The 26,010-nt window shown below is 44.0% G+C and overlaps 1 protein-coding gene across 4 annotated transcripts in view; it reads right to left on the bottom strand.

Annotated features, from left to right (window-relative positions):
* HSD17B7 (hydroxysteroid 17-beta dehydrogenase 7) overlaps positions 1-26,010 on the bottom strand; it is a 121,643-nt gene that overhangs the window by 41,991 nt on the left and 53,642 nt on the right. The window lies entirely within an intron of this gene.

The raw sequence follows: 26,010 nt of genomic DNA, 5'->3' as shown, positions 1-26,010 counted from the left end.
GGTATTTTAAAAAGAACACCAATTATGGAAAATAGAAATATTTTAAAAATCCCAGAATTTCCCGAATTCCGTTCATTGTTCATATTTTGTCCTTATTGTCAAAACTTTGAGAAATTTATCAATCATAACTGTGCACGTGACCCGGGAGATCAGTCGGTTTTCAGCTCCTTATTCTCATAATCCAATTTCTGTCTAACAGTAAAAGACTTTGTCATAGCTGCTTCTGGATGAAATGGCCATATTTCTCTCACCCTGGAGAAGCCCTATTTATACTTTTGTATTTTGTCTGGAACAGGAGCCAAGGAATGGCAAATGGAAGAAAATAGAACTGTAGGATCAGAGGATAAGGAATTTTTGCAGGTGGTGTGTGAGCAGAGTGATGGTGAGCATGTGCAGGTGATGGTGAGCATGTGCAGGTGATGGTGAGCATGTGCAGGTGGTGTGTGAACAGAGTGATGGTGAGCATGTGCAGAAGGTGTGTCAACAGAGTGATGGTGAGCCTGTGCAGAAGGTGTTTGAACAGAGTGATGGAGAGCATGTGCAGGTGGTGTGTGAACAGAGTGATGGAGAGCATGTGCAGGTGGTGTGTGAACAGAGTGATGGTGAGCATGTGCAGGTGGTGTGTGAACAGAGTGATGGAGAGCATGTGCAGGCGGTGTGTGAACAGCGATGGAGAGCATGTGCAGGTGGTGTGTGAACAGAGTGATGGTGAGCATGTGCAGAAGGTGTGTGAACAGAGTGATGGAGAGCATGTGCAGAAGGTGTGTGAACAGAGTGATGGTGAGCATGTGCAGGTGGTGTGTGAACAGAGTGATGGAGAGCATGTGCAGGTGGTGTGTGAACAGAGTGATGGTAAGCATGTGCAGCTCACAGTGTGATACACCGCGAGCAATTCACAGTCTATAGGAGTAGTCAAAATTCCTCACTCCAGTCACACAAGGGTCTCTGGGCCCAATCATTGGGGTCCAAATAGCTGAAGAATTCAGGCTCTGGGTGGGCAGGCATTTAATTAGAGAAACTGCCTTGCAGAAACTGAAGACAATATTTTGTTTGCGGGATTGGTCACACATAATCAAAGAGGGTTACCCAGGTTATTACATTATTATGATATCCGCAGTAGAGGCCATCAATATTAGATTGGTAGGGAACCAACTATCAGCAACCCTGTAAATCAGCATTTTGAAAGGCTACAGGACTTTTGGAAGGACTAGAGCCTCTTTAGTCTTTAAGAAGACTTTTAGGCAAGTTTGTCCTTGTCAGCAACATATTTTTAATAATGATTCAGGGTAATGCAACGATATCCCATTGCTTTGAATGGGACAATGCTAGTAACATTTTTCAGTGTGTACACAAGAGATACGTTTGCGTAATCTAATATATAAAGCTGAATTTGTGAGTGTGTGTGTGTGTGTGTGTGTGTGTGTGTGTGTGTGTGTGTGTGTATATATATATGTATGTCCGGGATTGGCATCTGCACCGTCGCAGCTACAGCCACAAAAATTTTAACCCTGCGCCTTCCAATTCACCAAACAATTTTGTCCCTATCTACATAATGGGGAAAAAGTGAAAGGAAAAGTGTTGGAGGCAAATTGACAGCTGCCAGATGTGAACAAGGGGGACTTAAAGAATGAGAGTGATGGCGCCAAAGAGTATATACCGTACAGTTGCTAAGGTGGGGCCCCGACATGGGATACTCACCACACACGGGGATATGAACACACACAAAATGCGCCACACACTACCACGTGCTTGAACACATATACCACCCTCAGCACACATTTCACCGCACATACACCAACCTCGCCACATAAAAGTCGAAACACAAAAGTCGCCACTCAAAACTTGGCTCACGCAAAACTCGCCACACGTACAAAACTCACCTCATGGAAAACTTGCCACACGCAAAACTTGCACACGTGGAAAAATTGCCACACATGCAAAAGTTACCACATAGAACTCGCCACACGCAAAATTCGCCATGCGCAAAATTTGCACACAACTTGCTACACTAACCTGTCACATGCAACTCGACACACAAAAAGTTGCTACACGCATGTCGCCACACAAAACTCATCTCACAAAAGTCGCTACATGCATGTCGCCACACGCAACTCAACACACACAACTTGACACATGAAACTTGCCCTAAAACACACACAAGTCTGGTATTATCCTTCAAAAATAAAAATCTGATTAATAAGCAGACAAACTACAAGAGCAACAAATGTACCATATAGGAAATACGGCAGCTGTCAGTCACATGACCTGTCTATTATGTGTATGTGAGCTAATATACACTGCCAGGGGAGAGGGCTTCCTGTTGTCTGGGGATTTATCAGGCTGCCAATAGCAACCAATCACAGCTCAGCTTCTATTTTGCTACAGTTAATTAATCTGAGCTCTGATTGGTTAATATAGGCAACAAAGGACATTCTCAGTACAACAAAGCTTGTGTGAGGTAGGGTCATTCCATGTCAAGTGAACCACCGATGATTTTTACCTCTATATTTTTTAATTCTTTTGAGATTTTGTTATTTGGTAATAGTGTGTCAGAGAATGCAAAATGAGAAGAAAAAAAATTCTAGATTTTTTTTTTTTATTGATTTTCAAAGTTCGGAAAAAGTGCAAATTTCGGTGTTGCCTGCCTTTACATTTCTCCTCATAACTTAGGCTAGAAAAAAGATAGAGAAACAAAATAAACACCATTCTACTCAGAACTGTACAGGCTTTCACCACATATGTCACAAGCGTATCTTTGTTAATATTTTCCCCATGCGAACGCAAACGCAAAAATTTAAAACACATTTCCGAAAAAAACGTTTAATTTAAATATTTCAAAAATTGCACATGTGCCTGCTATGCTCCTAGCAATATCTGTACTAAAATACAAGTTGGGATCGTGATGGGATCATATTTTAAAAAATAAAAATATTACAGTGTCAATTCAAAAATCTTGAATTCAGATCTGTTCAGCCTGTGGTCTAACAGTGTGGGGTCTATATTTATCAAATAATCCAAGATTTTTAGATATTACTGTATTATTTTATTACGTCACAGCTTAGAAACAGGAGAGGACAGAGGAGAAAGCTTTGTTAGGGCTGATAATGACCAGGGGTGGACAGTGACTGCAGAGCAGATGACAGGCCGGCAGCTCGAGCCTCCAGGGGCCATATTCACACCAAATCTTAACACTCATGCAAGGTGGAGGGAGAAACATATTCTCAACATCCAGTTCATGTATTGTACAAACCAGTACTACGAAGAGGAGGAGAGTTTGTGAAAACATCGGTTACAGGAAGCAGAACCCATCAGAGGGACTCGGCAATACCACACGGTCATCCCATGTAGTGAAACAGAAATAAAAACAAAGGATTTTTACATTCAGCAAAGACAGTGAAGTCCATGAAGTGGTAGAAGGCGGCACAAGATTGGCAATGGATGACATAACTGGTGATGTGACCTGTGAATATGATCGGCGCTGGTGGCGGCTACTTGACTCTCCAAAGATTGTGAAAATGAAGACGTAGAAGTGACTTTTCTGCACCTTCTGGTCCAGCGCCGTCCTTTGTGTATCCAAGAAAACCAGACATTGTAAAAGTTAACAAACATCCGATATTAACTCAGGTGGAGCCGAACACCATGACCGGCCGCACATACTCTGACACAAAAGGAAATGGCCATTGCTAGTAAGCGCTTATGGACAAGATTACATTTCACCCACTAGAAGGGACACATTGATGATAAAAGGCCAGTTCAAACACCTACTATTAATTATTTGATTAGTTCATATTTTATAGAATGAGAATTTAACTACTGGACCATTCTTCCTAAACACTTCATAAATGACATGTTTAGTGATAGAAAAGAAAATTGTCACACTTGAGGACATGATCACCTTTTTTCTTTTCGTTTGTTCAGTGCATTCAGGATGAGAATGCTGAGCAAGTTGTGTTATGATGATTAAGATGTATTTATTCTGGCACTTCGGTATTTGTTTTTTGTGTTTCTTTATTGTTGCATATAAATGTTGAATTCAATAATTTGTAATTTGAAAAGAAAAAAGGAAGAAACTCACACAAATAAAAAATCAGATGATTCAAGGCTTAAATAAATACAAATTTGATAGATCCCAAGTTGAATCCTTGTACAAATATAAACAAGAACACAAGTAACACACATGCATGTTTTCACAATTTTAAACATACCGTATTTTCCGGCGTATAAGACGACCTTTTAACCCCTGAAAATCTTCGGGGGTCGGGGGTCATCTTATACGCCGGTTGCAGACCAATGTGCATATGGTGGGTGGGGTGGGAGTGGTCCCGATGACGAAGAGAGGGGGCGTCTCACAGGTAAGTGTGAGTGGAGTATCCCCCTATTACCTCATTGTGGCAGCGTTGGATTTCTGTGCTGGTGAGCGGCGGCTCCTCTTTGTGCCGCGTGGGTGCTCTGTGCTGTGGGGCGGCGGATCTTCGCGCAGCGTCGGGGCTCCGCCGGCATTTCCTCAAAGCCCGGAGGCACAGGCAGCTCCATTGCTGCGATGAGGTGGCCTCCGGGAAAATGGCCGCTGGGGGCGGCGCATGCTCAGATTCAGATCTCGTCCCGAGATCTCAGGAGACGAGATCTGAATCTGAGCATGCGCCGCCCCCAGCGGCCATTTTTCGGGAGGCCACCGCATCGCAGCAATGGAGCTGCTGGTGCCTCCGGGCTTTGGAGGAAATGCCGGCGGAGCCCCGACGCTGCGCGAAGATCCACCGCCGCTCCACAGCAGAGCCCCGATGCTGCATGAAGATCCTCCGCCCCACAGCACAGAGCACCCACACGGCACAAAGAGGAGCCGCTGCTCCCCAGCACAGAGACCCCATGTTGCCACAATGAGGTAATAGGGGGATACTCCACTCACACTTTCCTGTGAGACGACACCTCTCTTTGTCATCGGGACCCCTCCCCCCCAAAAAGCACATTAGTCACCCGCCCTATAAGACGACACATGGCATATAAGAAGTCCTCCGACTTTTAAGAAGATTTTATATTTTAACTGGAAAAGTTGGGGGTCGTCTTATACGCCGGAAAATACGGTACTTTTTTTCACAATTGCGCATCAAAATTTTGAATTTGATGTCTCCAAAACAAAATATACGAAACATAGTCTGTTGACATATCAAATGAAAGCCGGTACCGTTCCGAGAAAAATGATGCCTCTCCCACCTCTTTATCTTAGTTCTAGCCCGAGATATGATAAAAAAAATGTAAAGCCATACCGGGCCAAAATTAGAGCTTTTTCAAAACTTTAGAAATCTGTAAAAAATTAACTGATGAAGAAAAAAAATTCAAAACTTTTAATTTGTAATTACCGTAACTAAAGTTGTACTTCATAAAAACAAAAAATAAAAAAAATCTAAAGACGTCAGGTAAAAAAAATATTCATATTTGGATCAATTGATATGGAATGACCTGATAATAGCATGTCAGTTAGGGTGTGTTGGTGGAAAGGCTGATGTCAGTCACATTACCTTTATGTGAGAGGATATAGAAACTGCCAGTTACAGACTATTTTTACCACAATAATGCCTCATAAGAAAAGGAATTCCATGGCACAAATGTCAGCTGCTGCGAAAAGAAATGCTGCATTACGGGCCAATGAAAAATGTGAAGACCGAGAAACAAGGCTGACACATGAGAACAGCAGCTGCTTCCTCAAGAGCCAATGAACTTTCTGAGCAGAGGGAAGCGAGGCTTGCAGACATGAAAACAACAGCTGCTTCCTCAAGAGCCAATGAACTTTCTGAGGAGAGGGAAGGGAGGCTTGCAGATAAGAAAAGAAGAGCTGCTTCCTCAAGGGCCAATGAGTCATCTCAGCAGAGAGAAGGCCGACTTGCCACTAAGAGAATTGCTATTTCTTCCACCAGGGCACAGGAAATGGTTGGAGATTTGAAACATGCTGCCTTTTATTACCAGTTAGACATAAACTATCAGGATAATCCTAAAGTTCAGATAGGAAAAATGGATGTGGTCTGCATGTATTGCAGTGCCCTGAAATGGAAAGATGAACCGGCCAGGTTTATGCTGTGCAAATGGCAAGATAAAACTCGCCTTGATATTGTCACTATTTTGCAGCAGTTCCTTCACTCCAACAATCCATATGTTCAACTTTTCAAGACTGCACTTGAATGCATGCCAAATGACGATTACAAGGTTGTCATTTGAGCTGACAAAACACCACAAGGTGAACATCAGCGACGTTTCAATGCTCCCACATTTGATGAGGTAGCCATCTTGATTGTAGGTAATGATTTTCAAAGCCGTGACATTGTGCTTCAGAAAAGGAACAATAGTTTGCAACGAGTAGCAGAAACTCACAGGTCCTATGATGGTCTGCAATATTCAATTATCTTTTGGCAGGGACAGGATGGCTATCACACTTTGGAATACCTCAGACAGATCCTATAACAGGCAACCCTTCAGGAAAAAAAGTGTCTGCCATGGACTTCTATGCATATAGGATGATGACAAGATTTGCAGAGGAAAATCACATTTTGAAATGCAAACACCTCTTCCACCAATTTATTGTTGACATGTATGCAAAGATTGTGAGTGAACATCTTTTATATACCAGACTAAATCAAAAGAAGCTCAGGGCAGAGGAATATATTCACCTTAGAGATGCTGTTGCAAATGATGCTGATCCAAAAGAGTTGGGGAAAATGGTTATTCTTCCATCAACTGTCACTGGAAGCCCACGACACACGCATGAATACACACAGGATGCAATGACTTATGTGAGAAAGTATGGCCGTCCAGATCTTTTTATCACCTTTACTTGCAATCCTGCCTGGGAGGAAATTGGAGGGCACCTGTTGCCGGGCCAAAAAACAGTGAATCGCCATGACCTTATTGCTCGGGTTTTCAAACAGAAACTTTCAAAAATGACTAATCTCATCACAAAATCACATTTATGGTGAGACGCAGTGCTGGATGTATTCAGTTGAATGGCAAAAAAGAGGCCTTACTCACGCCCACATTTTGATCTGCTGAAGCAAAATACAGCCCACCGAAATTGACAATATAATCAGTGCCGAATTGCCAGACCTTCAGATTGACCCATTGCTGTTTGACACCATCACAAAAAACATGATCCATGGTCCGTGTGGGAGTCTCATCAAAAATTCTCTCTGTATGATTGATGGCAGGTGTTCAAAGAATTACCCATGATCCCTGGTCCAATAAACCCAAACAGGACAAGATGGATATCCAGTCTACTGAAGAACAAATCCAGGGGATGGTGGTTTCACAGCAAAGCTCAAAATGCGTGTTGGATCATCACTCCAAGAGATAGAAATTGACAACAGGTGGGTAGTGCCTTACAACCCTTTGCTCTCAAAAATCTTCCAGGCCCACATAAATGTAGAATCTTGCCACTCTGTGAAATTAATCAAGTATATCTGCAAATATGTCCACAAAGGAAGTGATCAAGCAGTTTCTGAACTCCAGAAAAATGGACCTATTATTGATGAAGTGGAGGCATTCCAGATGGGCAGGTACATAAGCAGCAATGAAGCTGTTTGGAGAATACTAGGATTTTCCATTCATGAGCGCTACCCACCAGTTGTGCATCTGAGTGTGCACTTGGAAAATGGACAGATAATTTACTTTAACCCAGCAAACACCACCTAAGACCACCCTCTTGGCTTTTTTTGAGCTGTGCCAACAAGACCCTTTTGCAAAAACAATTCTCTACTGTGATTTACCAAAGTACTACACTTGGAATGCCTCCAGAAAAACACTGGAATGGAGGAAACGGGGGCTTGATATTGAAGGCTATCCAGGTGTGAAAGCAACTGATACTCTTGGTCGCGTCTACACTGTTCATCCGTCAAATGCAAAGTACTTCTACCTGCGCATGTTACTTCATGTTGTCAAAGGCCCTACATCATTTTCTGACCTACAGACTGTCGGAGGCCATGTGTGTGAAACATTCAGGGGAGCTTGCCAAAGAAAAGGACTTCTGGAAAATGTTGGACACTGGGACATGACCCTCAGTGAAGCAGCAGCCACACAAACCCCAAAGCGACTAAAGGTACCGTCACACTGAGCAACTTTCCAACGAGAACGACAGCGATCCGTGACGTTGCAGCGTCCTGGATAGCGATCTCGTTGTGTTTGACACGCAGCAGCGATCAGGATCCTGCTGTGACATCGCTGGTCGGAGCTAGAAGTCCAGAACTTTATTTCGTCGCTGGATCACCCGCTGTCATCGCTGGATCGGTGTGTGTGACACCGATCCAGCGATGTGTTCGCTTGTAACCAGGGTAAACATCGGGTTACTAAGCGCAGGGCCGCGCTTAGTAACCCGATGTTTACACTGGTTACCAGTGTAAAATGTAAAAAAAACAAACAGTACATACTCACCTTCGCATCCCCCGGCGTCCGCTTCCCACACTGACTGAGCGCCGTAAAGTGAAAGTGAAAGTACAGCACAGCGGTGACGTCACCGCTCTGCTGTTAGGGCCGGCGCTCAGTCAGTGCAGGAAGCGGACGCCGGGGGACGCGAATGTAAGTATGTACTGTTTTTTTTTTTTACATTTTACGCTGGTAACCAGGGTAAACATCGTGTTACTAAGCGCGGCCCTGCGCTTAGCAACCCGATGTTTACCATGGTTACCCGGGGGCCTCGGCATCGTTGGTCGCTGGAGAGCGGTCTGTGTGACAGCTCAGCTCTCCAGCGATCAAACAGCGACGCTGCAGCGATCGGCATCGTTGTCGCTATCGCTGCAGCGTCGCTTAATGTGAAGGTACCTTTACAGTTGCTTGGTTTGCCTGCTCCAATAAGAAATCCTGAAGGCATCCAAATGTGTAGGGAGATTTTCATAGAAAAAAACTACAATATTGATGAACGGACAGCATTTATGTCTCAGAACGAGCCAATATTGGTACCAGATCAAAGGGACGCCTATAACTACATTTAATGTTTCAGTGAAACCAACAAAGGTGGGATTGTCTTCCTTGATGCTCCAGGTGGAACAGGAAAGACATTTGTAATCAACTTGCTCCTGGCAAAATTTCGACAACAAAAAAAGATTGCACTTGCAGTGGCATCTTCTGGAATTGCAGCTACACTTTTAAAAGGTGGCACGACAGCACATTCGACATTCAAACTACCACTTAGCCTGTCTCATAGTGACAGCCCCATGTGTAATATTGTCAAGGGATCAGGACTGGCCAAATCGCTTCAAAAATGCAGTGCCATCATTTGGGATGAATGCGCCATGTCACACAAAAGGGCTCTGGAAGCAGTGGACAGACTGCTGCAAGACCTGCGTAGCAACAAATATATCATGGGAGGAGTAGTTGTTGTTTTGACAGGTGACTTCCGCCAAACACTACCTGTTATTCCAAGATCAACCCCTGCAGATGAACTCAATGCCTGTCTCAAAGCATCGTACCTTTGGAGAAAACTAAAGAAAATGTCACTGAACACAAACTTGAGGGTCTACATGACAGGCAATGTTTCTGCTGGACTGTTTTCGAGCCAGCTGTTGACTATTGGAGATGGCAAGGCACCAGTAAACTCAACCACTGGACAGATCACCTTCCCAAGCAACTTTTGTTGCATTGTGACTTCCATTGAGGAGTTGATAGCAAAGGTTTTTCCAAACATTCAACTCAACTTCAAAAATTCTGGCTGGCTGTGTGAAAGGGCTATTCTAGCTCCCAAAAATGACAGTGTCAACAAGATCAATCTTCAAATTCTAAATCTCATCCAGGTGTGTGCACAACCTACAAGTCAGTGGATACAGTAATAGACCCTGCTCAAGCATTATTTTATCCAACTGAGTTTCTCAATTCCTTGGAGCCACAAAAACTTCCTCCTTACAACCTCTTTCTAAAACCTGGAGCACCTATTCTGCCATTGAGAAATTTAGATCCACCAAAGCTGTATAATGGAACAAGACTCTTGATTAAGAACCTGTTTCCACATGTAATTGAGGCAACCATTTTTGACAGGATCTGCCACAGGAGAAGATGTTTTCATTAGAACAATTCCTCTCATTCCATCTGATTTGCCTTTTGATTTTAAACACCTCCAGTTTCCTGTTTGACTGGCATTTGCTATGTCCATCAACAAGGCTCAGGGACAGTCCTTGAAAGTAGTTGGAATCGATTTACAATCTCCATGATTTTCTCATGGTCAACTTTATGTAGCCTGTTCAAGAGTTGGAACCAGGGCTGTGGAGTCGGGAGTCGTGGATTCGGAGTCGGAGTTAGTTTTGGTTGCAGTCGGAGTCGGTAGAAATGTACTGACTCCAGCTTTAAAAAAAAATGTATTAATATTTCTTAATTGAACTTTCATATGAATTTTATAAATGTTACTCAAATATATATGTTTTATCAAACTATGAACAACAGTGATAAGCAGTTCTGCTGGAGATAGAGCCATTTCTTACTTCTTGTGTGTCACTGTTCTCCACTGCCCTTATCTAATCTTATACTTGGTTAACCTCATGCTGCCCCAACCCCCCTACTTACAATGTATGAAACTGAAAGTGAAAATGTTTTGCAAATTCTTAGTAGTAAAGCTCCTCCTCTAGACTAGATGTTTACTAGGTGTGCGTCTTCCAAGCATCTCACAGCTGCTACTCAGAAGAGGAAGACTGTAAGAAGTATTATCCTTTCAACAAACTTTGCATCAGTTAACTGAGTACATGAGGAATAACAGTATTACTGACCACTATATCAGTTGTACGACCTGGCAATAATTTTGTACAATTGTTTTTAGGAAAAACAAATGTCATTTGGATTGTGAATGCAGAGTTAAAAACCTGAGAATGTCAAAGAAGCGTCACATTAAATCAGCTGTATTTGAACATTTCACCATCACTCAAGATAGAAAACATTATGTCTGTCAGTGTATGACAAATGATCCAGACGAAAACAAATGCTGTGAAGCCAAGATCAGTGCATATTCAGGCAAAGATAAAAATGCTCCAACCAGAGCTTCTAATCTAAAGAGACATTTACAGCGCTTTCATCCAGAAGTACTGAAAGCAGTGGATGAGAAAGACTGCATCCAAAGCAATGAACCAGTGCCCAGCTCTTCCAGCCAAACAAAGGAGCAGAGAACTTTGCAGCCATCAGTCGCAAGATATTTTGTCATTGACAAAGTTACTGTGACAATGACAGTAGATACATTTAAAAAACAGATCATAGAGCTTGTTGTAAAGGATAGTGTGCCTATTTCATTATTTTCACGACCAGCTTTTGTGTGTCTGAATGGGGAAATGGCCCGCAAGCTTGGTGTTTCTCTGGAGAGAGAGAGAATTAGAAAATTAATAATCGAAGCAGCTTTTAAACAAAAGGAAGAACTTAAAAAAACTCTCAAGGGACGCTTTCTGTTTCTTAAAATGGATGCCTGCACACGTCACAGAGTGAACTATTTTGCCATCAATGTCCGATTTGTTTGTGACAAAAATGAAATAGTTACCAAGACAATGGCAGTAAAAGACATCAAAGCTCATCACACCAGTGAGTTTCTCCAGGTCTTGGTGGAAAAGGTTCTGCAAGACTATGAACTTAAAAAAGAGCAAGTTCTTTCTGTCGTAACTGACAATGCTTCAAATATGATAAGCACTATTAAGCTAATGAATGAGAGTAATGATGGTGACCAGCAGCTAGAAGAACATTCTGGGTCCACAGAAACAGAAATGTTTGAAATAGAGGAACACAGTATTGTAACTGAGGAGTAAACTGAAGTTGCTTCAGATGAACAGCAACATGATAGTTTAGATGATCTTGTTGAAACTGTGTCAATACGTTCTTTCATTCATCACATGCGCTGTGTTGTGCATACGCTACAGCTGGCTATAAGAGACAGTCTGCAAGAAGGACATGCTGCTGCGCTGATTGGCAAGGTGAGAAAATTGGCTACTGTTGCCAGAACCCCTAAAGTTGACTCAATTTTGAAGAGACGTGCTGGAAAAGGGGCAATGATTGATCAAGCTACACGATGGGGCAGTACTTACTTAATGATTCAGCGCTTGGTTGAACTGAAAACCTTTCTTGTAGACATGGCTAACCCTCAACCGACGCTAAATGACAGTCAGTGGAATCATGTGACTGAGCTGGAAAAATTGCTAGAGCACCCATTTACAGTGACTAAAAAATTACAAGCAGAGGACTTAACTCCAGGTATTTTCTTAAAGGAGTGGAAGAAACTGATGTTTCGCCTGTCTCAAAGAGGAGGGTTAATTGCAAGTGGCATTGCTACATCAATGAAACGGAGAGAGGAGCTACTATTACAAAATAACATTCTTTTGGCAGCTGTTTATGTAGACCCAATGCATCGGATTCTTCTAGATGATCAACAGCTAACTAAAGGAAAAGAAGCTCTGTTTGAAATAGCAGTAAGGATGAAAGGGTTGCAAAACAGTCAGGAGGAACAAGAAGAATTTGGTCGTCCTGCCACATCTTCACCCTCATCAACTGATGAAGAATTTATTTTCGAAAAATATTTGGATCACAAGGACCGTGCAAAGCGTTCCCGCATAGAAGAGTCATCCCCATCAAAGAACACAGCCAGTACATTTCAGCAGAATTTTTCATGTGCACTAAAAGAAATTGAGAAATTTGACCGTTCATCAAAAATAACAGTGCAACAAGCGATTCCTCTGTATCCTGACATTGTCAGAGATGTTGCCCGAGTGGTTACTGCTTTGCCACCAACCCAAGTTAGTGTAGAGAGGTTGTTCTCTGCTCTCAAAATAATTAGATCAGATTTGAGGGCATCCATGAAGGAGGATCTGACAGAGGCAATACTATTTCTGAGGACAAATTTATAGATTTCTTCTTATTAACTGCATAACAGTGTTTATTGCATATTTACTTACAAGAGTTTAGAAAAGTTTATAAAAGTTATTTGCTATATTCTAATTGTATTCTAATAAATATAGTTTTTGTTCTAAGTGGTCTGATTACTTATATGATGGTGAGAAACTGAATAAGCACGATGTTAAAGGGAACCTGTCGCCCCGTTTTTTCTAATATGAGGTAAAAATAGTGTTCAATAGGGCCTGAGCTGTGCTGGACAATAGTGTCTTTATTATCCCCTGATTCCCCACCTTTGCTGCCAAAATACCTTAGTAAAGTCGCCGTTTTCGGCTGTCAATCACACAGGTCTGGTCAAAAGGGCGTGGTGAAATGGCTGTTTCTCCCCCACCTCTTGCTTATCTTCCCGGCGTCGGCGTAGTGTTTTGCGCATGCGCAACAGCCGAATGCACTGCACAACGGCAAAAAAAGTGTGCGATCTGTGTTATTCAGAGGTTTATCGGTGGGGCGGCAAACGTTTGGACACCTCATTTAAAGATTTTTCTGTATTTTCATGACTATGAAAATTGTAAATTCACACTGAAGGCATCAAAACTATGAATTAACACATGTGGAATTATATACTTAACAAAAAAGTGTGAAACAACTGAAAATATGTCTTATATTCTAGGTTCTTCAAAGTAGCCACCTTTTGGTTTGATGACTGCTTTGCACACTCTTGGCATTCTCTTGATGAGCTTCAAGAGGTAGTCACCGGAAATGGTTTTCACTTCACAGGTGTGCCCTGTCAGGTTTAATAAGTGGGATTTCTTGCCTTGTAAATGGGGTTGGGACCATCAGTTGTGCTGAGCAGAAGTCTGGTGGATAGACAGCTGATAGTCCTACTGAATAGACTGTTAGAATTTGTATTAATGGCAAGAAAAAAGCAGCTAAGTAAAGAAAAAGGAGTGGCCATCATTACTTTAAGAAATGAAGGTCAGTCAGTCCGAAAAATTGGGAAAACTTTGAAAGTGTCCCCAAGTGCAGTGGCAAAAACCATCAAGCGCTAAAAAGAAACTGGCTCACATGAAGACTGCCCCAGGAAAGAAAGAACAAGAGTCACCTCTGCTTCTGAGGATAAGTTTATCCAAGTCACCAGCCTCAGAAATCGCAGGTTAACAGCAGCTCAGATTAGAGACCAGGTCAATGCCACACAGAGTTCTAGCAGCAGACATCTCTACAACAACTGTTAAGAGGAGACTTTGTGCAGCAGGCCTTCATGGTAAAATAGCTGCTAGGAAACCACTGCTAAGGACAGCCAACAAGCAGAAGAGACTTGTTTGGGTTAAAGAACACAAGGAATGGACATTAGACCAGTGGAAATCTGTGCTTTGGTCTGATGAGTCCAAATTTGAGATCTTTGGTTCCAACCACGTGTCTTTGTGCGACGCAGAAAAGGTGAACGGATGGACTCTACATGCCTGGTTCCCACCGTGAAGCATGGAGGAGGAGGTATGATGCTGTGGGGGTGCTTTGCTGGTGACACTGTTGGGGATTTATTCAAAATTGAAGGCATACTGAACCAGCACGGCTACCACAGCATCTTGCAGCGGCATGCTATTCCATCCGTTTTGCGTTTAGTTGGACCATCATTTATTTTTCAACAGGACAATGACCCCAAACACACCTCCAGGCTGTGTAAGGGCTATTTGACCAAGAAAGAGAGTGATGGAGTGCTACGCCATATGACCTGGCCTCCACAGTCACCAGCCTTGAACCCAATCGAGATGATTTGGGGTGAGCTGGACCGCAGAGTGAAGGCAAAAGGGCCAACAAGTGCTAAACATCTCGGGGAACTCCTTCAAGATTGTTGGAAGACCATTTCCGGTGACTACCTCTTCAAGAGAATGCTAAGGGTATGTGCACATGTTGCGGATTTGCTGCGGATCCGCAGCATTTTGTGCGGTGCAGAAACGCTGCAGATCTGCAATTGATTTACAGTACAATGTAAATCAATGAGAAAAAAAAAAGCTGTGCACATGGTGCGGAAAATTCAGTGTGGAAACGCTGCAGATTAAAAGAAGTAGCTTGTCACTTCTTTTTTGTGGATCTGCAGCGTTTTTGTACGCATTCCATTATAGAAATCCGCAGGGGTAAAAAAAACATTGAAAATCTGCAAAAAATCTGCAGCAAAACCGCACAAAAAACGCTGCGGATCCGCAGCTGCGTTTTCTGCCAAGGGAGGCAGAATCTGCACCAGAAATTCCTAAGGCTAATCCACAACGTGTGCACATAGCCTAAGAGTGTGCAGAGCAGTCATCAAAGCAAAAGGTGGCTACTTTGAAGAACCTAGAATATAAGACATAATTTCAGTTGTTTCATACTTTTTTGTTACGTATATAATTCCAAATGTGTTAATTCATAGTTTTGATGCCTACATATTTGGGGAAGTTTTTTTGGGGGGCTTGAAAACTTTCTTGTAAAAGCTCTGAAACCCCTCTCTGTTCCATATTACAGGTAGGCAGCACGTTCCTCCTACTCAGTTACAGGAGTCTATGCAGGGTGAAAAGATCTACTGGACACTAACAGAGGTTGCTTGTAAAACCTTTGTGCTAGGTTTTTAATTTGAAGGAATAAAGATTAGAATCAACCTTTCCTGGTGCTAACTACATTGTTTCACCCTGCTATCCCCATGCTTGGCTAAACTTCACTTGTACACAAAAGTCCAGTGCACATTACAAGGCCACAGGGATTAGCATAGACCTGTACATTGTGGAGAAGTCATTTTCACAGCTGCACTCAGCCTGACACTAGATAAGGCCTGTACAGCATATGGCCCACCAAGCGATGTGCGGCCAGCGGCGCTGTCCACGAGACGCAACTCCATTTTTCCTGTATTCAACAGGTATTCACGTCTGTCAGACACAAATACATTTGAACACTGTGGCCCTGGGACTGGGGCAGAGCAACACGCGTCAGTCCGGCACTGACGTCCAGCAGTGTGATGAGGTCAGCACATTGGTGAGGTCATCACATGGCTGAGGAGACGTTGGGCTGGTAAGCACTCCATGGAGGAGCTGAAGAAATGTGCTTTTACTTTAGATGAGGGGGCAGGATTGAGGGCACAAAGGGGCAATTGGCAGATTATGAAGGGGGCATAAAATAGCGAGGAGCAGTGGGGACAATATCCAGAAAGGCAATATGAGGAAGATAGGGAAAGGGGCAGTTTGGGGTGATGTTATTGAGAGGGACAGTGTGTGCAGATATTATAGAGTGGCAGCATGGGGGATATTTTGTGCAGGAGTGCATTTAATCAGGCGAGTCTCATAGGAGATATTTATATTTATGGGGCAGTAAAATAATACTTATATTTTTAAGGACACTGTGTCTGGAAGTGCTGCTGAAGACCGAGAAGAGGAAAGTGTGCCAAGATGAGCATTGGGCATGAATTCTCATCATGGGGTCTGGACAAATGGAGATCTACTTCAAAACACGTCACCTATAAGGCACCTGGATGTAAATATGAGATACAGCCTGTGCCTCATCAGTACTATGGTACCTGAATTATGAGGAGGATTTGGGAAGTTTCTGCTCCAAAAACTTCGCTTAAGTTAATGTGTTCACACTGTTTTGTTTTTTAGCAGAGACTATCAAACTCTCTCCTAAATACTTAAAACTTGGTTGTTGGGATGAATTAATGTTCTAACGGTTATTCTGGAGATGCATTCATGAAATTACCCCTTTACATTTTTTTTTGCGTCCCTTAGGATTGGTTCAGTATGGCAATGTGGCACTAGAGTCATATCTAGTACTCTGTTCCACCAGCATTATACCCACCTCTCTGCCCATGCTCTGGCATTAGCCCCACCCACCAGGCGGAGCTACAACAGAATTCACAGTTCTGATAAACATCAGAATCCTGTGACTTTGAAGGGAGGATTAATCCAATTAATTGGAATATTGCCTTAATTGAAAAGACTTACACCAAGAATATTGAAACAATAGATTTGAAATAGAAAATTCTAAGTAAAGGAAGTTTCACTGGCAAAAACAAGAACTTGTGCAAAGTAGTCACATTTCTTACATTTCCTTGTTTTGCTCAGATCAGATCTTCAATGTGCGCAATTTCTACACTACTCTTTAACAAAAGGAGCACGATAAAAAATCATTAGTAATAATATCATAAGCCATTTTTATTGAAAATCAATACATGGAGGTTTACTTAATAAAACTAGCTATGTCCCAAAAGTGATTACACCAGATATGCAAAATGTTACCAGTAGGGTTGAGCGAAACGGATCGGACAAATTAAAAAAATCGCCGACTTTCGGCAAAGTCGGGTTTCATGAAACCCGACCCGATCCTAGTGTGGGATCGGCCATGAGGTCGCCGATCTGCGCGCAAAAAATATAGTTCTTACCGATAAAGGTATTTCTCTGAGCCCATGACGGCACCACGGAGGGGATCCGCCCACCAAGGACAGGAAAACTACAGATAAAAAGGCGGTACCACTCTCCCACATAAGTTGTTTACTAGAGAACGATGGGAGACTATGGAACAGCTTATTAGTTTCAATATTACTTAACTTAATTGAAATACCGCGTGACCTATCATAAAATAACCTATGACACTATATTAGCGTGCACACCCAAAGCGAAGGGAGGGAATGTACAGGTGCCGTCATGGGCTCAGAGAAATACCGTTATCGGTAAGAACTATATTTTTCTCTGTCGCCCATGACGGCACCACGGAGAGATTTCATAGATTGTACATTCAGGGAGGGACCACTGCTTCCAGAACCCTTTTACCGAAGGTAAGGTCCAAAGAGGAGATAAGGTCCAATCTATAGTGCCTATAGAATGTGGAAGGTGATGACCAAGTAGCAGCTCTACATATCTGGTCAATAGAAGCTCCGGCCTTCTCCGCCCAAGAAGCTGCCACTGCCCTCGTTGAGTGAGCCTTGACCTCCCCTGGAACGGACATTCCACTTGATGAGTATGACAGGCTGATAGCGTCCGTGATCCATCTTGCCAGAGTGGCTTTGGAGGCTTTTTTCCCCTTCCGGGGACCCTGAAAGCACACAAAAAGAGAGGCATCCTCCCTACTCTCTCTGGTGGCTTCTATGTACTGCATGAGGCATCTCCTGACATCTAGTGTATGTAACGATTCCTCCTCCTTGTTTTTAGGGTTAGGTGTTATGGACCTGGTGGTTAGGAGCACCCGGAATGACCTGATGAGTAAACTCAAAATCGGGACTAGCTCTGGGAAAGTGGGAACTCTGCTGACCGCAAACCCTACTCCTATCACACACACTAGAAATAGCCGTGGAGCGTACCTAACTCTCCCTAGACGCCTCTTCACAGCCTAAGAGCTAACTACACCTAAAGATAGAAATAGAAGCCTTACCTTGCCTCAGAGAAATTCCCCAAAGGTAAAGGCAGCCCCCCACATATACTGACCGTGAGTTAAGAGGAAAGTCACAAACACAGGAATGAAACAGGTTTTAGCAAAGGAGGCCAGACTTTACTAAATAGTCAGAGGATAGAAAAGGGAACTATGCGGTCAGCACAAAAGACTACAAAAAAAACCACGCAGAGTAAGCAAAAAGACTCCCCACACCGACTCACGGTGTGGAGGTGCAACTCTGCACCCCCAGAGCTTCCAGCTAGCAAGGGAATATCATGATAGCAAGCTGGACTAGAAATTAGCAGTACTAAGAAATATATTCAGGAAGCAGTAACAACAAATGAACTAGCAAAGACTTAGCTTCTGCTGGAGTAGACAGGTCCTCAGAGAAGTCCAAGAGAGATCTGAACCAATACTGAGACATTGACAGCTGGCATGAAGTAACGATCTGAGTGGAGTTAAATAGGGAAGCCAGCATAGCAATAAACGAGGGCAGCTGATAAAGCCAACCTCAGTGACCAGCAGTTCCGCTCGAAGCCACCAGAGGGAGTCCAACAGCAGAACTAACCAAAGTACCATTCATGACCACAGGAGGGAATCCGAGAACGGAATTCACAACAGTACCCCCCCCTTGAGGAGGGGTCACCGAACCCTCACCAGGGCCCCCAGGCCGATCAGGACGAGCCAAATGAAAGGCACGAACTAAATCGGCAGCATGGACATTGGAGGCAACAACCCAGGAATTATCCTCCTGATCTTAGCCCTTCCACTTAACCAGGTACTGAAGCTTCCATCTCGAAATACGAGAATCCAAAATTTTTTCCACCACATACTCCAACTCCCCCTCAACCAACATCGGAGCAGGAGGATCAACGGAGGGAACCATAGGCGCCACGTACCTCCGCAACAACGACCTATGGAACACATTATGGATGGCAAAAAAAGCTGGAAGGACCAAACGAAATGACACAGGGTTGAGAATTTCAGAAATCTTATCAGGACCAATGAAACGAGGCTTAAACTTAGGAGAAGAAACCTTCATAGGAACATAACGAGAAGACAACCAAACCAAATCCCCAACACGAAGTCGGGGACCAACACAACGACGACGGTTAGCGAAACGTTGAGCCTTCTCCTGGGACAACGTCAGATTGTCCACTACGTGAGTCCAAATTTGCTGCAACCTGTCCACCACAGAATCCACACCAGGACAGTCAGAAGGCTCAACCTGCCCCAAAGAAAAACGAGGATGAAAACCAGAATTGCAAAAAAAGGCGAAACCAAAGTAGCCGAACTAGCCCGATTATTAAGGGCGAACTCAGCCAATGGCAAGAAGGTCACCCAATCATCCTGATCAGCAGAAACAAAGCATCTCAGATAGGTTTCCAAAGTCTGGTTGGTTCGTTCAGTTTGGCCATTTGTTTGAGGATGGAAAGCCGAAGAAAAAGACAAATCAATGCCCATCTTAGCACAAAAGGACCGCCAAAACCTAGAGACAAACTGGGAACCTCTGTCCGACACAATGTTCTCCGGAATGCCATGCAAACGAACCACATGTTGAAAAAATAATGGCACCAAATCAGAGGAGGAAGGTAATTTAGGCAAGGGTACCAAATGGACCATCTTAGAAAAGCGATCACAAACCACCCAGATGACAGACATCCTTTGAGAGACAGGAAGATCTGAAATAAAATCCATGGAAACATGCGTCCAAGGCCTTTTCGGGACTGGCAAGGGCAAAAGCAACCCACTGGCATGAGAACAGCAGGGCTTAGCCCGAGCACAAGTCCCACAGGACTGCACAAAAGAACGCACATCCCGTGACAAGGAAGGCCACCAAAAGGACCTAGCCACCAAATCTCTGGTACCAAAAATCCCAGGATGACCAGCCAACACCGAGCAATGAACCTCAGAAATAACTCTGCTAGTCCATCTATCAGGGACAAACAGTTTATCCGCTGGACAACGGTCAGGTCTATCAGCCTGAAACTCCTGCAGCACCCGCCGCAAATCAGGGGAGATGGCAGACAGAATTACCCCCTCTTTGAGAATACCAGCCGGCTCAGGGACTCCCAGAGAATCAGGCACAAAACTCCTAGAAAGAGCATCCGCCTTCACATTCTTAGAACCTGGAAGGTATGAGACAACAAAATCGAAACGGGAGAAAAACAGCGACCATCGAGCTTGTCTAGGATTCAACCGCTTGGCAGACTCGAGATAAGTCAGATTTTTGTGATCCGTCAAGACCACCACGCGGTGCTTGGCTCCCTCAAGCCAATGTCGCCACTCCTCGAATGCCCACTTCATAGCTAGCAGCTCCCGATTGCCAACATCATAATTACGCTCAGCAGGCGAAAACTTTCTAGAAAAGAAGGCACATGGCTTCATCACAGAGCCATCAGAACTTCTTTGAGACAAAACAGCCCCTGCTCCAATCTCAGAAGCATCAACCTCGACCTGAAAAGGGAGCGAAACATCTGGCTGACGCAACACAGGGGCCGAAGAAAAACGACGTTTCAGCTCCTGAAAAGCCTCAATGGCCGCAGAGGACCAATTCACCACATCAGCACCTTTCTTTGTCAAATCAGTCAAAGGTTTAACCACACTAGAAAAATTAGCGATGAAGCGATGGTAAAAATTAGCAAAGCCCAGGAATTTCTGGAGGCTCTTCACAGATGTAGGTTGAGTCCAATCATAAATGGCCTGAACTTTAACAGGATCCATCTCGATAGTAGAAGGGGAAAAAATGAAGCCAAAAAAGGAAACCTTCTGAACTCCGAAGAGACATTTAGACCCCTTCACAAACAAGGAATTAGCACGAAGGACCTGGAATACCATTCTGACCTGTTTCACATGAGACTCCCAATCATCCGAAAAGACCAAAATATCATCCAAATATACAATCATGAATCTATCCAGATACTTTCGGAAGATGTCATGCATAAAGGACTGAAACACAGATGGAGCATTTGAAAGCCCGAATGGCATTACCAGGTACTCAAAATGGCCCTCGGGCGTATTAAATGCTGTTTTCCATTCATCGCCCTGTTTAATACGCACAAGGTTATACGCCCCTCGAAGATCTATCTTGGTGAACCAACTAGCCCCCTTAATCCGAGCAAACAAATCAGACAGCAGAGGCAAAGGGTACTGAAATTTGACCGTGATTTTATTGAGAAGGCGGTAATCTATACAGGGTCTCAGAGAACCATCCTTCTTGGCCACAAAAAAGAACCCTGCTCCCAACGGTGATGAAGATGGGCGAATATGCCCTTTCTCCAAGGACTCCTTTATATAACTCCGCATAGCGGCATGCTCTGGCACAGATAAATTAAAAAGTTGGCCCTTAGGAAACTTACTACCAGGAATCAAATTTATAGCACAATCACAATCCCTATGAGGGGGTAGGACACTGGATTTGGGCTCATCAAATACATTCTGGTAATCCGACAGAAACTCAGGGACTTCAGAAGGAGTGGAAGAAGAAATTGACACCAACGGAACATCGCCATGTATCCCTTGACAACCCCAACTAGACACAGACATTGATTTCCAATCCAATACTGGATTATGAACCTGTAGCCATGGCAAACCCAAAACGACCACATCATGTAAATTATGCAACACCAAAAAGCGAATATCTTCCTGATGTGCAGGAGCCATGCACATGGTCAACTGAGTCCAGTACTGAGGTTTATTCTTGGCCAACGGCGTGGCATCAATTCCCCTTAATGGAATAGGATACTGCAAAGGCTCCAAGAAAAAACCACAGCGCCTGGCAAACTCCAAGTCCATCAAATTCAGGGCAGCGCCTGAATCCACAAATGCCATAACCGAATAGGATGACAGAGCAAATCAGAGTAACAGACAAAAGAAATTTAGGCTGTACAGTACCAATGGTGACAGACCTAGCGAACCGCTTAGTGCGCTTAGGACAATCAGAGATAGCATGAGTGGGGTCACCACAGTAAAAACACAGCCCATTCTGACGTCTGTGTTCTTGCCGTTCAGTTCTGGTCAAAGTTCTATCACATTGCATAAGCTCAGGCCTCTGCTCAGAGGACACCGCCAAATGGTGCACAACCTTGCGCTCGCGCAACCGCCGATCAATTTGAATGGCCAAGGACATTGATTCATTTAGACCAGCAGGCGTGGGGAACCCCACCATAACATCCTTAAGGGCTTCAGAAAGACCCTTTCTAAAAATTGCTGCCAGGGCACACTCATTCCATTGAATAAGCACAGACCATTTTCTAAACTTCTGACAATATACCTCCGCTTCATCCTGACCCTGACACAAAGCTAGCAAGATTTTCTCTGCCTGATCCACTGAATTCGGTTCGTCATAAATCAATCCAAGCGCCAGAAAAAACGCATCTACATTAAGCAATGCAGGATCTCCTGGCGCAAGGGAGAATGCCCAGTCTTGAGGGTTGCCACGCAACAAAGAAATAATAATTTTTACTTGCTGAATGGGGTCACCAGAGGAGCGGGGTCTCAAAGCAAGAAACAGTTTACAATTATTTTTGAAATTCAGAAACTTAGATCTATCCCCAGAAAACAAATCAGGAATTGGAATTCTAGGCTCTAACATCGGATTCTACATAATCTTGAATGCTTTGTACCCTTGCAGTGAGTTGATCCATACAAGAGGACAGACCTTGAATATCCATATCTACACCTGAGTCCTGAACCACCCAGAGGTTAAGGGGAAAAGAGAGACAAAACACACTGCAAAGAAAAAAAAATGAGTTCATAACTTCTCTTATCCCTCTTTTGAGATGCTTTAACACTTTGTGGGCCAGCTGTACTGTTATGGACCTGGTGGTTAGGAGCACCCGGAATGACCTGATGAGTAAACTCAAAATCGGGACTAGCTCTGGGGAAGTGGGAACTCTGCTGACCGCAAACCCTACTCCTATCACACACACACTAGAAATAGCCGTGGAGCGTACCTAACTCTCCCTAGACGCCTCTTCACAGCCTAAGAGCTAACTACACCTAAAGATAGAAATAGAAGCCTTACCTTGCCTCAGAGAAATTCCCCAAAGGTAAAGGCAGCCCCCCACATATATTGACCGTGAGTTAAGAGGAAAGTCACAAACACAGGAATGAAACAGGTTTTAGCAAAGGAGGCCAGACTTTACTTAATAGTCAGAGGATAGAAAAGGGAACTATGCGGTCAGCACAAAAGACTACAAAAAAAACCACGCAGAGTAAGCAAAAAGACTCCCCACACCGACTCACAGTGTGGAGGTGCCACTCTGCACCCCCAGAGCTTCCAGCTAGCAAGGGAATATCATGATAGCAAGCTGGACTAGAAATTAGCAGTACTAAGAAATATATTCAGGAAGCAGTAACAACAAATTAACTAGCAAAGACTTAGCTTCTGCTGGAGTAGACAGGTCCTCAGAGAAGTCCAAGAGAGATCTGAACCAATACTGAAACATTGACAGCTGGCATGAAGTAACGATCTGAGTGGAGTTAAATAGGGAAGCCAGCATAGCAATAAACGAGGGCAGCTGATAAAGCCAACCTCAGTGACCAGCAGTTCCGCTCGAAGCCACCAGAGGGAGTCCAACAGCAGAACTAACCAAAGTACCATTCATGACCACAGGAGGGAATCCGAGAACGGAATTCACAACAGTTAGGACAAAAGGAGGGAAGAGATATCTCTGGAGTTCTGTGGAACCGGGATGCCACTTTCGGGAGGTATGCTGGGTCTATTTTGAGAATAACTCTATCCTCTAAAAACTGTGTGTATGGAGGGTTAGCAGATAGTGCCTGTATGTCGCTAATTCTACGAGCAGATGTGAGGGTGACTAGCAGGGATGTTTTGAGAGATAGGATTTTTAACGGGACATCCTCCAAGGGTTCGAAGGGTGGTTTAGTCAGGGCTTTAAGGACCAATTTTAAATCCCATTGAGGGGCAGATTTTATTGGAAGTGGCCTCGATCTACCTGCTGCCCTGATGAACCTTCTAACCCACCGATTACCTGCCAAATCATAATTAAACAGGGCTCCCAATGCTGCCACATGGACTTTCAGGGTACTCGTGGCTAAACCGATCTCCAACCCGTTTTGTAAAAATTCTAATATGGTTTTAAGGGGGACCTTTTCCCCTATTTTGGTGCCCGATGATGACAGGAATTTTTTTCCATATCTTCCCATATTGCTTAGTTGTAACTGGTTTCCTACTTTGTAAAAGAGTGGATACCAGCCCTGGTGAAAACCCTCTATCCTCTAGTAGCTTCCTCTCAAATGCCAGGCTGTCAAGTGTAAGCTCGTAACTTGTGGATGGTTGAGCGGGCCATGGGAGAGTAAGTCTGGAAGGTCTGGGAGTACCCAGGGGTCGGATATCGACATTCTCCTCATCCAAGAGAACCAAGGTCTCTTCGGCCAGAACGGGGCTATTAAGATCACATGAGCCCCGTCCTCCCGAATCTTCCTCAGCACTGCCGGAATCAGAGCAAATGGGGGAAATGCGTAAGCCAGCTGATGTAGCCATGGAATCAAGAATGCATCCAGAGCTACTGGATTCCCCCGAGGAGTTATGGAGGAGAAAGAGGTTACTTTTTTGTTTGTGTTGTTGGCAAAGAGGTCTATGTCGGGAACCCCCCATTTTTCTGTGATCCGGGTGAATACTGCCTAATTTAGCTCCCATTCTCCTTGTTTAAGGCTGGAGCGGCTCAGAAAGTCCGCTTTGTAATTGTCCTCTCCCCTTATATGCAGACTTGTCAGGGATAGAAGGTTGCCCTCGGCTATTTGAAAGATTGCCTCGGTTACTTCCATCAGATTTTTGGAGCGAGTACCCCCTTGGTGATTTAGGTATGCCACTACAACCCTGTTGTCTGACATGACTCTGACGTGGTGAGAGTGAAGGGCCCCCAAGAATTCCAGCAGGGAGAACTTGACCGCTAGAAGTTCTTTCATACTGGAAGATTCTTTTCTCAGAGACGTCGACCAGGTGCCATGAGCTACTAGGTCGCCTAAATGAGCCCCCCACCCGCTGGGGCTTGCATCTGTTGTCAGTATTTTTGAGATTGGGATTACCCACGGGACTCCCTGGGAAAGATTCTTTTGTGATGCCCACCATATTAGTGACTGAGTTGTGTTTGGAGATAATCTCAACCGACTTTCTAAACGCCCTCCCAGAGAGATCTCCTCGGACAAAATCTGCTATTGAAGGTGTCTCGAATGCAGCTGAGCCCATTGGACCGCAGGTATGCATGAAGTCATGGATCCCAAGAGGGACATTGCCTGACGTAGAGTTATAGAGGGGAGAGCTTGTATTTTGGACACTAGCCTTATTGTTCTCTGTATTTTTTCCCCGGGAAGCCGGCACTCTTCCTTTATAGAGTCTAGAGTGAGACCTAGGTATTCCTGGACCTGGGAAGGCACCAATCTGGACTTTAAGTAATATTAGCCAGCCCAGATCCTCTAGAGACCTCGTTACTGTTTCCAGCTGATTGCTGCAGTGTTGGGGAGAGGAGCCTTATACCAAAAAGTCGTCCAGATAAGGTACAATCAAGGGGTCTTGCTCTCTGAGATGAGCCATCACCTCCGCAATTAGTTTTGTGAATATTCTCGGGGCTATTGCTAGTCCGAAAGGTAGGGCTGAAAATTGAAAGGGACATAATATCCCCCTGATATGAACTGCTATCCTGAGAAATCTCTTGTGATCTATGTGGATAGGGACGTGATAGTAGGCATCCTTCAGGTCCAGGACTACCATGAAACACAGAGGAAACAGCATTTTTATAGATGACTTTATTGTCTCCATTTTGAACGGTTGAACCTCTA

The sequence above is a fragment of the Ranitomeya variabilis genome, chromosome 8 (genome assembly GCF_051348905.1).
Source record: "Ranitomeya variabilis isolate aRanVar5 chromosome 8, aRanVar5.hap1, whole genome shotgun sequence".
In the NCBI taxonomy this organism is placed as follows: domain Eukaryota; kingdom Metazoa; phylum Chordata; class Amphibia; order Anura; family Dendrobatidae; genus Ranitomeya; species Ranitomeya variabilis.
This window is presented reverse-complemented; position numbering and strand designations above follow the sequence as displayed.